Below are 14,477 nucleotides of genomic sequence, written 5' to 3'. Positions count from 1 at the left end.
CAAGCTGGAATCATGATTGCTGGAAGAAATATCAATAACCTCAGATATGCAGATGATACCACCCTTATGGAAGAAAGTGAAGAGGAACTAAAAAGCCTCTTGATGAAAGTGAAAGAGGAGAGTGAAAACGTTGGCTTAATACTCAACATTCAGAAAACTAATATCATGGCATCTGGTCCCATCACTTCATGGGAAATAGAAGGGGGAAAAAGTGGAAACAGTGTCAGACTTTATTTTTGGGGGGCTCCAAAATTACTTCAGATGATGATTGAAGTCATGAAATTAAAAGACATTTATTCATTGGAAGGAAAGTTAGGACCAACCTAGACAGCATATTGAAAAGCAGAGACATTACTTTGCCAACAAAGGTCAGTCTAGTCAAGGCTATTGTTTTTCCAGTGGTCATGTATGGATGTGAGAGTTGGACTGTGAAGAAAGCTGAGCACTGAAGAATCGATGTTTTTGAACTGTGGTGTTGGAGAAGACTCTTGAGAGTCCCTTGGACTGCAAGGAGATCCAACCAGCCCATCCTAAAGGTGATCAGTCCTGGGTGTTCATTGGAAGAACTGATGCTGAAGCTGAAACTCTAATACTTTGGCCACCTCATGTGAAGAGTTGACTCATTGGAAAAGATTCTGATGCTGAGAGGGATTGGAGGCAGGAAGAGAAGGGGGCAATAGAGGATGAGATGGCTGGATGGCATCACTGACTCGGACATGGGTTTGGGTGAACTCTAGGAGTTGTCGATGGACAAGGAGGCCTGGCGTGCTGCGATTCACGGGATCACAAAGAGTCAGACACAACTGAGCCACTGAACTGAAGTGAACTAAACTGAAGCCTAGCATACAAGATTTTAAGCATGATCTTACTAGTACTGGATATGAGTGCAATTGTCTGATGGTTAACACATTCTTTAGTACTACCCTTCTTGGGAATTGGGATGAGGATTGACCTTTTCCAGTCCTGTGGCTAGGTCTTCCAGATTTGCTGACATGTTGAATGCAACACCTTGATGGCATCATCCTTTAGGGTTTTAAATAGTTTTATTGGAATTCCATCGCATCCGTTAGTTTTATTTACAGCAGTGCTCCCTAAGGCCTGCTTGACTTTGCACTCCAGAACGTCTGGCTCTGGGTAACGGACCACACCATCCAGTTCATTTAGATCTTTTTTGTACAGTTCTTCCATGTATTCTTTCTATCTCTTCTTCATCTCTTCAGTGTCAACGAGTTCTCTCTACTGTTTCTGTCCTTTATTTTGCCCATCTTTGGGTGAAATGTTCCCTTGATATGTCCAATTTTCCAAAAGAGATCTCTAGTCTTTCCCCTTCTGTTGTTCTCTTTTAGTTTTATGCCCTGTTCATTGAAGAAGGCCTTCTTGTCTCTCTGTGCTATTCTTTGGAACTCTTTGTTTAGTTGGATGTACTTTTCCCTTTCTCCATTGCTTTTCATTTCTCTTCTTTATCCAGCTATTCACAAAGCTGCCTCAGATAACCACTTTACCTTCTTGCTTTTATTTTTCTTTGGGATGGTTTTGTTTGCTGCTTACTGTACAATATTACAGACCTCCATCCATAGTTATTCAGATCTAATTCCTTGAATGTATTCATTACTTCCACTGCATGTTCATAGGAGATTTTATTTAAGTTGTATTTGGTTGGCCTAGTGGTTTCCCCCACTTTCTTTAGTTTAAGCCTGAATTTTCCTATGAGGAGCTGATTGAGCCACAGTCAGCTCCAGGTCATATTTTTTCTGACTGTATACAGCTTCTCCATCTTTGGCTACAAAGAACGCAATCAATTTGATTTAGGTATTGACCCAAATTATAGGTGATGTCTATGTGTAAAGTCATCTCATGTTGTTGAAAAAGGGTATTTGCTATGACCAGTGCATTCTCTTGGCAGAATTCAGTTAGCCTTTGCCCTGCTTCATTTTGTTCTCCAAGGTCAAACTTGCCTGTTACTCCAGGTACCTCTTGACTTCCTACTTCTGCATTCCAATCCCCAGTGATGAATAGAACATCTTTGTTTTGGGTGTTAGTTCTAGGAGGTCTTCTAAGTCTTCATAGAATGGATCAACTTCAGCTTCTTCAGCATTGGTGGTAGGGGAATAGACTTGAATTACTGTAATGTTGAATGGCTTGCCTTGGAAACAAAGTGGGATCATTTTGTCATTTTTGAGGTTGCACCCAGGTACTACCTTTTGGACTCTTTTGTTGATTATGAGGGCTACTACATTTCTTCAATGGGATTCTTGCCCATAGTAGTTATAATGGTCATCTTAATTAAATTTGTCTGTTCCTGTCCATTTTAGTTCACTGATTTCTAAAATCTTGATGTTTATTCTTATCATCTCCTGCTTGAACCACGCCAGAGTTACCTTGATTCATGGACCTAAAATTCCAGGTTCCTATGCAATACTGTTTTTTGAAGCATTGGGTTTTTCTTTCATCACCAGACACATCTACAACTGAATATTGTTTCCGCCTTGGCCCAGTTGCTTTAATTTTCTGTGGCTACTAGTAGTTCTCTTCCACTCTTCCCCAGTAGCATATTGGATACCTTCAGCCCTGGGGGACCCATCTTTCAGTGTCATATCTTTTTGTCTTTTTATACAGTTCATGAGGTTCTCAAGGCAAGTATTCTGGGGTGATTTGACATTCCCTCTTCTAGTAGATCATGTTTTGTCAGAACTATCCCATAAGGTTATCAGCTGATTTTTTTAGCAGAGACTCTTCAGGGCAGAAGAGAGAGGCATGATACATTTAAAGTGATGAGAGGGAAAAACCTACAACTGAGAATACTCTACCCAGCAAGTGTCTCATTCAGATTCCATGTAGAAATCAAATGCTTTACAGACAAGCAAGAGCTAAGAGAATCCAATATCACCAAGTCAGCTCTACAACAATTGCTAAATGAACTTCTGTAGGCAGAAAATACTAGAGAACAAAAGAGGAAGGGAATAAAAAAGACCTAAAAAACAAACTCAAAACAATTAATAAAGTGACAATAGGAACATACATGGCTACATAGCACTGGGGTGGGAAGTGGCCGAGAGGAGATGCCCCAGTCCAAGATCAGTAGTGGAGGCCATGAGGAGCTACCACATGTCCAAGGTAAGGAGCAGCAGCTGTGCTTTGCTGGAGCAGCCGTGAAGAGATATTCCATGTACAAGCCTTGTCTAACTCAATGAAACTAAGCCATGACATGTAGGGCCACCCAAGATGGATGGGTCATGGTGGACAGTACTGACAAAATGTGGTCCACTGGAGAAGGGAATGGCAATACTGATCACTTCAGTATTGTTGCCTTGAGAACCCCATGAACAGTATGAAAAGACAAAAAGATAGGACATGGAAAGATGAACTCCCCAGGTCTTTGGTGCCCAATATGCTACTGGAGATCAGTGGAGAAATAACGCCAGAAAGAATGAAGAGATGGAGCCAAAGCAAAAACAACACCCAGTTCTGGGTATGACTGGTGATAGAAGCAAGGTCCAATGCTATAAGAGGAATATTGCATAGGAACCTGGAATGTTAGATCCACGAAACAAGGCAACTTAGAAGTGATCAAACAGGACAAGGCAAGAGTGAACATCAACATTTTAGGAATAAGTGAACTAAAATGGACTGGAATGGGTAAATTTAACACAGATTAAATATATTATATCTACTATAATAGTAGATATTTATTATATCTACTACTGTGAGCAAGAATCCTTTAGAAGAAATGGAGTAGCCATCATAGTTAACAAAAGAGTCCAAAATTCAGTACTTGAATACAATCTCAAAAATGACAGAATGATCTCTGTTCATTTCCAAGATAAACCATTCAATATCACAGTAACCCAAGTCTATGCCCCGACCAGTAATGCTGAAGAAGCTGAACGGTTCTATGAAGACCTACAAGACCTTCTAGAATTAACACCCCAAAAAGATGTCCTTTTCATTATAGGCGACTGGAACACAAAAGTAGGAAGTCAAGAAACACCTGGAGTAACAGGCAAATTTGGCCTTGGAATACGGAATGAAGCAGGGCAAAGACTGATAGAGTTTTGCAAAAGAATGCACTGGTCATAGAAAATACCCTCTTCCAGCAACACAAGAGAAGACTCTACACATGGACATCAACAAATGGCCAACACCAAAATCAGATTGATTATACTCTTTGCAGCCGAAGATGGAGAAGCTCTATACAGTCAGCAAAAACAAGACCGGGAATTGACTGTGGCTCAGATCATGAACTCTTTATTGTCAAATTCAGACTTAAATTGAAGAAAGTAGGGAAAACCACTAGACCATTCAGGTATGACCTAAATCAAACCCTTTACGATGATACAGTGGAAGTGAGAAATAGATTTAAGGGCCTAAATCTGATAGACCACATGATGAACTAGGACAGAGGTTGATGACATTGTACAGGAGACAGTGATCAAGACCATCCCCAAGAAAAAGAAATGCAGAAAAGTAAAATGGCTATCTGAAGAGGCCTTACAAATAGCTGTGAGAAGAAGAGAAGTGAAAAGCAAAGGAGAAAAGGAACGATATAAGCATCTGAATGCAGAGTTTCAAAGAATAGCAAGGAGAGATAAGAAAGCCTTCCTCAGTGATCAGTGCAAAGAAATAGAGGAAAACAACAGAATGGGAAAGACTAGAGATCTCTTCAAGAGCATTAGAGATACCAAGGGAATATTTCAGCCAAGATGGGCTCAATAAAGGACAGAAATGGTATGGACCCAACAGAAGCAGATGATATTAAGAAGAGGTGGCAAGAATATACAGGAAAACTACACAAAAAACATCTTCACAAACAAGATAATCATGATGGTGTGATCACTCACCAGGAGCCAGACATTTTTGAATGTGAAATCAAGTGGGCCTTAGGAAGCATCACTACAAACAAGGCTAGTGGAGGTGACGGATTACAGTTGAGCTATTTCAAATCCTAAAAGATGATGCTGTGAAAGTGCTCCACTCAATATGCCAGCAAATTTGGAAAACTCATCAGTGGCCACAGGACTGGAAAAGGTCAGTTTTCATTCCAATCCCTAAGACAGGCAATGCCAAAGAATGTTCAGATTACCACACAATTGCACTTAACTCAGATTCTAGTAAAGTAATGCTCAAAATTCTCCAAACCAGGCTTCAACAATATGTGAACCGTGAACTTCCAGGTGTTCAAGCTTGTTTTACAAAAGGCAGAGGAACCAGAGATCAATTTGCCAATATCCGCTGGATCATCAAAAAAACAAGAGTTTCAGAAAAACATATATTTCTGCTTTATTGACTATGCCAAAGCCTTTGACTGTGTGGATCACAATAAACTGTAGAAAATTCTGCAAGAGATGGGAATACCAGACCACCTGACCTGCCTCCGGAGAAATCTATATGCAGGTCAGGAAGCAATAGTTAGAACTGGACATGGAAAACAGACTGGTTCCAAATAGGAAAAGGAGTACGTCAAGGCTGTATATTGTCACCCTGTTCATTTAATTTATATGCAGATTACATCATGAGAAATCCTGGGCTGGAAGAAGCACAAGCTGGAATCAAGATTGCTGGGAGAACTATTGATAACCTCAGATACGGAGATGCTGTTGCTAAGTTGCTTCAGTTGTGTCCAACTCTGTGCAACCCCATAGAAGGCAGCCCACCAGGCTCCCCTGTCTCTGGGATTCTCCAGGCAAGAACACTGGAGTGTGTTGCCATTTCCTTCTCCAATGCCTGAAAGTGAAAGTGAAGTTGTTCTGTCATGTCCGACTCCTAGCAACCCCATGGACTGCATCCTACCAGGCTCCTCTGTCCATGGGATTTTCCAGGCAAGAGTACTGGAGTGGGGTGCCATTGCCTTCTCCCAGATATGCAGATGACACCATTCTTATGGCAGAAAGTGAAGAAGAACTAAAGAGCCTCTTGATGAAAGTAAAAGAGGAGAGTGAAAAAGTTGGCTTAAAGCTCAACATTCAGAAAACTAAGATCATGGCATCCGGTCCCATCACTTCATGGCAAATAGATGGGGAAACAAAGGGAAGAATGACAGACTAATTTTGGGGGCTCCAAAATCACTGCAGATGGTGACTGCAGCCATCAAATTAAAAGACACTTACTCCTTGGAAGGAAAGTTATGACCAACCTAGACAGCATATTGAAAAGCAGAAACATTACTTTACCAAGAAAGGTCCATGTATTCAAAGCTATGATTTTCCCAGTAGTCATGTATGGATGCGAGATTTGGACTGTAAAGAAAGCTGAGTGCCAAAGAATTGATGTTTTTGAGCTCTGATGTTGGAGAAGACTCTTGACTGCAAGGAGATAAAACCAGTCCATCCTAAAGGAGATCAGTCCTGGTTGTTCTTTGGAAGGACTGATGCTGAAGCTGAAACTCCAATACTCTGGCCACCTGATGCGAAGAGCTGACTCATTTGAAAAGACCCTGATGCTGGGAAAGATTGAAGGTAGGAGGAGAAGGGGACGACAGAGGATGAGATGGTTGGATGGCATCATTGACTCAATGGACATGAGTTTGAGTAAACTCCGGGAGTTGTTGATGGATATGGAGGCCTGGCATGCTGCAGTCCCTGGGGTCACAAAGAGTCAGATATAACTGAGCGACTGAACTGAATTGAACAGAGGAACATACATATCAATAATTATGTCAAATGTAAGAGGATTAAATGCTCCAAGAAAATGGATAGACTGCCTGAATGGATATAAAAACAAGATATTTATACATATAGGCGATCCACTTCACACCTAGGGACACATATAGACTAAAAGTGAGGAGACATGGTAAAACATATTTCATGCCTTTGGAAATCAAAAGAAAGCTGGAGTAGCAATACTCATTTCAGACAAAATAGACTTTTAGATAAAGACTATTACAAGAGACAAGGAAGTATACTACATAATGATCAAGAGATCAATCCAAGCAGAAGACGTAACAATTGTAAATATACATACGTCTAACATGGGAACATCTCAATATGTAGGGAAAATGCTAACAGTCATTAAAGAAAAATCTACAATAACATAATAATATTGGAGACTTGAACACCTCACTTATATAAATGAACATGTCATCCAAACAGAAAATAAGGAAACCACAAAACTTAAATGACACATTGACCATATACTTAATTCATATTTGTAGACCATTCCATTCAAAAGCAGCAGAATACACTTTCTTCTCAAGTGCGGGCAGAACATTCTGTAGGATAGATCACATCTTGGGCCAAAAATAAAGCCTTAGTAAATTTAAGAAAACTGAAATCATTTCAAGCATCTTTTCTGACTGCATTCCTAGGAGATTAGAAATCAATTACAGGGAAAAAAACTATAAAAAACACAAACACATGGATGCTAAACAATATGTTTATAAGTAACCAATGAATCACTGAACAAGTCTAAGAGGACATTAAAAACATATCTAGAGATAAATGCCAACAAAAGCATGATGATCCAAAATCTATGTGACGCAGTAAAAGCAGTTCTAATAAGGAAGTTTATAGCGATCAATCTTACCTCAAGAAGCAAAAAATCCCAAATAAACAACATAATCTTACACCTAAAGCAATTAGAGAGAAACAAACAAAACCCAAAGTTAGTGGAAAGAAATAAATCACAAAGATCAGAGCAGAAACAAATGAAATCAGACAGAGAAAATAATAGCAAAAATCAATGAAATGGAAAGCTGGTTCTTTGAGAAGATAAATAAAATTGATAAATCTTTAGCCAGGCCCATCAAGAAAAGAAGAGAGGACTCAGATAAAAAAATTAGAAATAAAAAAGGAGGAGTTACAATAGACATCACAGAAATACAAATGATCATAAAGGACTACTACAATACCAAAACAATGGACAGCCTGGAAGAAACAGAAAAATTCTTAGAAAGGTACAACCTTTCAAGACTGAAATAGGAACAAATAAAAAATATGAATAGAGCAATCACAAGTAATGAAATTGAAACTGTGATTAAAAATCATCCAACAAATAAATGTCCAGGACTAGATGGCTTCACGGGCAAATTCTGTTAAACATTTAGAGAAGAGCTAACACCTATCCTACTCAAACTCTTCCAGAAAATTGCAGAGGAAGGTAAACTTCCAAACTCATTCTATGAGGCCACCATCACCCTAATACCAAAACCTGACAAAGATGCCACAAAAAAAGAAGACTACAGGCCAATATCACTGATGAACATAGATGCAAAAATCCTTAACAAAGTTCTAGCAATCAGAATTCAAGAACACATTAAAAAGATCATACACCATGACCAAGTGGGCTTTATCCCAGGGATGCAAGGATTCTTCAATATCCACAAATCAATCAATGTAATACACCACATTAACAAATTGAAAAATAAAAACCATATGATTATCTCAATAGATGCAGAGAAAGCCTTTTACAAAATTCAGCATCCATTTATGATAAAAACTCTCCAGAAAGCAGGAATAGAAGAAACATACCTCAACATAATAAAAGCTATATATGACAAACCCACAGCAAACATTATCCTCAATGGTGAAAAATTGAAAGCATTTCCTCTAAAATCAGGAACAAGACAAGGGTGCCCACTTTCACCATTACTATTCAACATAGTTTTGGAAGTTTTGGCCACAGCAATCAGAGCAGAAAAAGAAATAAAAGGAATCCAAATTGGAAAAGAAGAAGTAAAACTCTCACTATTTGCAGATGACATGATCCTCTACATAGAAAACCCTAGAGACTCCACCAGAAAATTACTAGAACTAATCAATGATTATAGTAAAGTTGCAGGATATAAAATCAATACACAGAAATCCCTTGCATTCCTATACACTAATAATGAGAAAACAGAAAGAGAAATTAAGGAAACAATTCCATTCACCATTGCGACGGAAAGAATAAAATACTTAGGAATATATCTACCTAAAGAAACTAAAGACCTATATATAGAAAACTATAAAACACTGGTGAAAGAAATCAAAGAGGACACTAATAGATGGAGAAATATACCATGTTCATGGATTGGAAGACTCAATATAGTGAAAATGAGTATACTACCCAAAGCAATTTATAGATTCAATGCAATCTCTATCAAGCTACCAACGGTATTCTTCACAGAGCTAGAACAAATAATTTCACAATTTGTATGGAAATACAAAAAACCTCGAATAGCCAAAGCTATCTTGAGAAAGAAGAATAGAACTGGAGGAATCAACCTACCTGACTTCAGGCTCTACTACAAAGCCACAGTCATCAAGACAGTATGGTATTGGCACAAAGACAGAAATATAGATCAATGGAACAAAAGAGAAAGCCCAGAGATAAATCCACACACATATGGACACCTTATCTTTGACAAAGGAGGCAAGAATATACAATGGAGAAAAGACAATCTCTTTAACAAGTGGTGCTGGGAAAACTGGTCAACCACTTGTAAAAGAATGAAACTGGAACACTTTCTAACACCATACACAAAAATAAACTCAAAATGGATCAAAGATCTAAACATAAGACCAGAAACTATAAAACTCCTAGAGGAAAACATAGGCAAAACACTCTCCGACATACATCACAGCAGGATCCTCTATGACCCACCTCCCAGAATATTGGAAATAAAAGCAAAAATAAACAAATGGGACCTAATTAACCTTAAAAGCTTCTGCACAACAAAGGAAACTATAAGCAAGGTGAAAAGACAGCCTTCAGAACGGGAGAAAATAGTAGCAAATGAAGCAACTGACAAACAACTAATCTCAAAAATATACAAGCAACTCCTGTAGCTCAATTCCAGAAAAATAAATGACCCAATCAAAAAATGGGCCAAAGAACTAAATAGACATTTCTTCAAAGAAGACATACAGATGGCTAACAAACACATGAAAAGATGCTCAACATCACTCATTATCAGAGAAATGCAAATCAAAACCACAATGAGGTATCATTTCACGCCAGTCAGAATGGCTGCGATCCAAAAGTCTACAAGCAATAAATGCTGGACAGGGTGTGGAGAAAAGGGAACCCTCTTACACTGTTGGTGGGAATGCAAACTAGTACAGCCACTATGGAGAACAGTGTGGAGATTCCTTAAAAAACTGGAAATAGAACTGCCTTATGATCCAGCAATCCCACTGCTGGGCATACACACTGAGGAAACCAGAAGGGAAAGAGACTCGTGTACCCCAATGTTCATCGCAGCACTGTTTATAATAGCCAGGACATGGAAGCAACCTAGATGTCCATCAGCAGATGAATGGATAAGAAAGCAGTGGTACATATACACAATGGAGTATTACTCAGCCATTAAAAAGAATACATTTGAATCAGTTCTAATGAGGTGGATGAAACTGGAGCCTACTATACAGAGTGAAGTAAGCCGGAAAGAAAAACACCAATAGAGTATACTAAGGCATATATATGGAATTTAGAAAGATGGTAACGTTAACCCTGTATACGAGACAGCAAAAGAGACACTGATGTATAGAACAGTCTTATGGACTCTGTGGGAGAGGGAGAGGATGGGAAGATCTGGGAGAACGACATTGAAACATGTATAATATCATGTATGAATCGAGTCACCAATCCAGGTTCAATGCACGATACTGGATGCTTGGGGCTGGTGCACTGGGACGACCCAGAGGGATGGAATGGGGAGGGAGGACGGAGGAGGGTTCAGGATGGGGAACACATGTATACCTGTGGCGGATTCATTCAATATTTGGCAAAACCAATACAATATTGTAAAGTTTAAAAAAAAATGTTATATAGACAAAAAAAAAAGATATTAAAGGAAATGTTCTCTAGGCAGAAGTCAGTCTCAGGTGAATGCACAGATATATAGACAGAGAAAATATATTTATATTGTATATAAATACAAATATATTTATATTTTAAATATAAATATATTTGTAAAAATATATTTATATTGTATATAAGCAATATTATAAAATGCAATTTTTATTGTGCATGTAAACAATAGTTATGTTTTATCTATAATGTTTAATTTGCATAATGCTTTAATGTCATTTTGGGTTTGTCTTAATCCATCGTGGTTGCTGTAACAGAATACAATAAACCAAGTAGCTTAAACAACAAATACTTATTTCTCACATATGTGGAGGCAGGGAAGATCAAGGCATAAACAGATTTTCTGTCTGGAGAAGGACTGTTTCTTGGTTTATAGACAGTCAGTCATCTTCCTGATGTGTCCCTTCAAGGCAGAAGGGAAGGAGTTGTCTGAGGTCTGTTTGATAAGGGTACTATTCCATTGATGAGAGCTCTGCCCTCATGACCTAACCATCTTTCTAACAGAAATACCTTGGTCATTAGGTGCTCAACATATGTATTTTGGGGGAACACAAAAATTCAGTGGGTAGCAGTGTTTGTAGAAATATTTGTTTGTGCATATTAGTAAGAGGTTGAGATACATGCTCACTATGTAAATTCTATTTGGTGTTATTGGGAAGAAGGCAAAAGTTTATACTTCTTTCAGTTCAGTTCAGTTCAATTCAGTTGCTCAGTCGTGTCTGACTCTTTGCGACCCAATGAATCGCAGCACGCCAGGCCTCCCTGTCCATCACCATCTCCTGGAGTTCACACAAACTCATGTCCATTGAGTCGGTGATGCCATCCAGCCATCTCATCCTCTGTCATCCTCTTCTTCTCCTGCCCCCAATCCTTCCCAGCATCAGAGTCTTTTCCAATGAGTCAACTCTTCATGTGAAGTGGCCAAAGTATTGGAGTTTCAGCCTTAGCATCAGCCCTTCCAATGAACACCCAGGACTGATCTCCTTTAGAATGGAATGGTTGGATCTCCTTGCAGTCCAAGGGACTCTCAAGAGTCTTCTCCAACACCACAGTTCAAAAGCATCAATTCTTCAGTGCTCAGCTTTCTTCACAGTTCAACTCTCACATCCATACATGACCACAGGAAAAACCATAGCCTTGACTAGATGCACCTTTGTGGACAAAGTAATGTCTCTGCTTTTCAATATGCTATCTAGGTTGGACATAACTTTCCTTCCAAGGAGTAAGCGTCTTTTAATTTCATGGCTGCAATCACCATCTGCAGTGATTTGGAAGCCCCCAAAAATAAAGTCTAACACTGTTTCCACTGTTTCCCCATCTATTTCTCATGAAGTGATGGAACCAGGTGCCATGGTTTTCATTTTCTGAATGTTGAGCTTTAAGACAACTTTTTCACTCTCCTCTTTCACTTTCATCAAGAGGCTTTTGAGTTCCTCTTCACTTTCTACCATAAGGGTGGTGTCATCTGCATATCTGAGGTTATTGATATTTCTTCCAGCAATCTTGATTCCAGCTTGTGCTTCTTCCAGCCCAGGGTTTCTCATGATGTACTCTGCATAGAAGTTAAATAAGCAGGGTGACAATATACAGCTGTGACGTACTCCTTCTCCTATTTGGAACCAGTCTGTTGTTCCATGTCCAGTTCTAACTGTTGCTTCCTGACCTGCATATAGGTTTCTCAAGAGGAAGGTCAGGTGATCTGGTATTCCCATCTCTTTCAGAATTTTCCACAGTTTATTGTGATACACACAGTCAAAGGCTTTGGCATAGTCAATAAAACAGAAATATATGTTTTTCTGGAACTCTCTTGCTTTTTCAATCATCCAGCAGATGTTGGCAATTTGATCTTTGGTTCCTCTGCCTTTTCTAAAACCAGCTTGAACATCAGGAAGTTCACGGTTCACATATTGCTGAAGCCTGGCCTGGAGAATTTTGAGCATTACTTTACTAGCGTGTGAGATAAGTGCAATTGTGCGGTACCTTAAGCATTCTTTGGCACTGCCTTTCTTTGGGATTGGATGGTGTAAAGAAAGGGAAATTGATCAACTCCATGTGTTAGGGATCACAAAAAACAACACAGAAGGGAATGAGCTGAAAATTAAAAGCACAAGGGAGTGAGATCAGAAAGCAATTGAGGGGGCTCTTTTGAGGAAGAGACATGTGACAAAATCTCCAGAAATCTTATATGATCTGCTGTTACAGGGCAGCATTTGAGGTTGACCTGGATTCTAGGGTATGAGGAAAGACATTATGGAGAGGCTTGGAAACATACAATGCCCTACTTAGGAACTTGGATTTTATGTTGTAAGAAATGAGAAAATGTCATCAATTTAAAGGTATTTGTGATTGTCTGACTTGAATGGAAATGAGATGTGGGAAGGGTAACCAAAACTCCACAGATATTAGTCGACTGATAGTGATACTGTGTGGTGAAAAATGGTGGGGAAACTAAAATAAGCACATTTTACCCTGAAATGTATACCCTCACAAACCAAAAGCTGTGCCAGCAGATTTAGGGAAGACTAGAACATAGACACAAGCTGGAATCAAGATTGCTGGGAGAAATATCAATAACCTCAGATATGCAGATGACACCACCCTTTTATGGAAGAAAGTGAAGAGGAACTAAAAAGCCTCTTGATGAAAGTGAAAGTGGAGAGTGAAAAAGTTGGCTTAAAGCTCAACATTCAGAAAATGAAGATCATGGCATCTGGTCCCATCACTTCATGGGAAATAGATGGGGAAACAGTGGAAACAGTGTCAGACTTGATTTTTTTGGGCTCCAAGATCACTGCAGGTGGGGACTGTAGCCATGAAATTAAAAGACGCTTACTCCTTGGAAGGAAAGTTATGACCAACCTAGATAGCATATTCAAAAGCACAGACATTACTTTGCCAACAAAGGTTCATCTAGTCGAGGCTATGGTTTTTCCTGTGGTCATGTATGGATGTGAGAGTTGGACTGTGAAGAAGGCTGAGCACCAAAGAATTGATGCTTTTGAATTGTGGTGTTTGAGAAGACTCTTGAGAGTCCCTTGGACTGCAAGGATATCCAACCAGTCCATTCTGAAGGAGATCAGCCCTGGGATATCTTTGGAAGGAATGATGCTAACGCTGAAACTCTAGTACTTTGACCACGTCATGTGAAGAGTTGACTCATTGGAAAAGATTCTGATGCTGGGAGGGATTGGGGGCAGGAGGAGAAGGGGACAACAGAGGATGAGATGGCTGGATGGCATCACTGACTCGATGGATTTGAGTTTGGGTCAACTCCGGAAGTTGGTGATGGACAGGGAGGCCTGGCGTGCTGCGATTCATGGGGTCACAAAGAGTTAGACACGACTGAGCGACTGAACTGAACTGAGAACATAGGTGAATATAAACAAACATTTTAATAATTAAGCTTATGATAAGTTTTGGAATTAAACTGATATATCCTTATATCAGACCCCTGACTAAACTGAATTTTATCATAAAATTACTTCCCTTAAGTAACAATTCCTGTTTGATGAGTTCTTGTGTGTTTATTGATCTGTGACTGTTCATCTATTTAGTTTGTCCTGACATATTGGACAGGAAAATCTTGTTTCTTGCATCACTAAAGAACTAAGGATCATTCCAGGTGATCTGCTTTACAGACAAGTCTCCCTCAGGCTCTCAGGTGGCAAGAAGCATGAATGCAATATTCACAC

The sequence above is a fragment of the Bos indicus genome, chromosome 1, assembly GCF_029378745.1.
Source record: "Bos indicus isolate NIAB-ARS_2022 breed Sahiwal x Tharparkar chromosome 1, NIAB-ARS_B.indTharparkar_mat_pri_1.0, whole genome shotgun sequence".
Taxonomy (NCBI): domain Eukaryota; kingdom Metazoa; phylum Chordata; class Mammalia; order Artiodactyla; family Bovidae; genus Bos; species Bos indicus.
Note: the sequence above shows the minus strand (reverse complement) of the source record.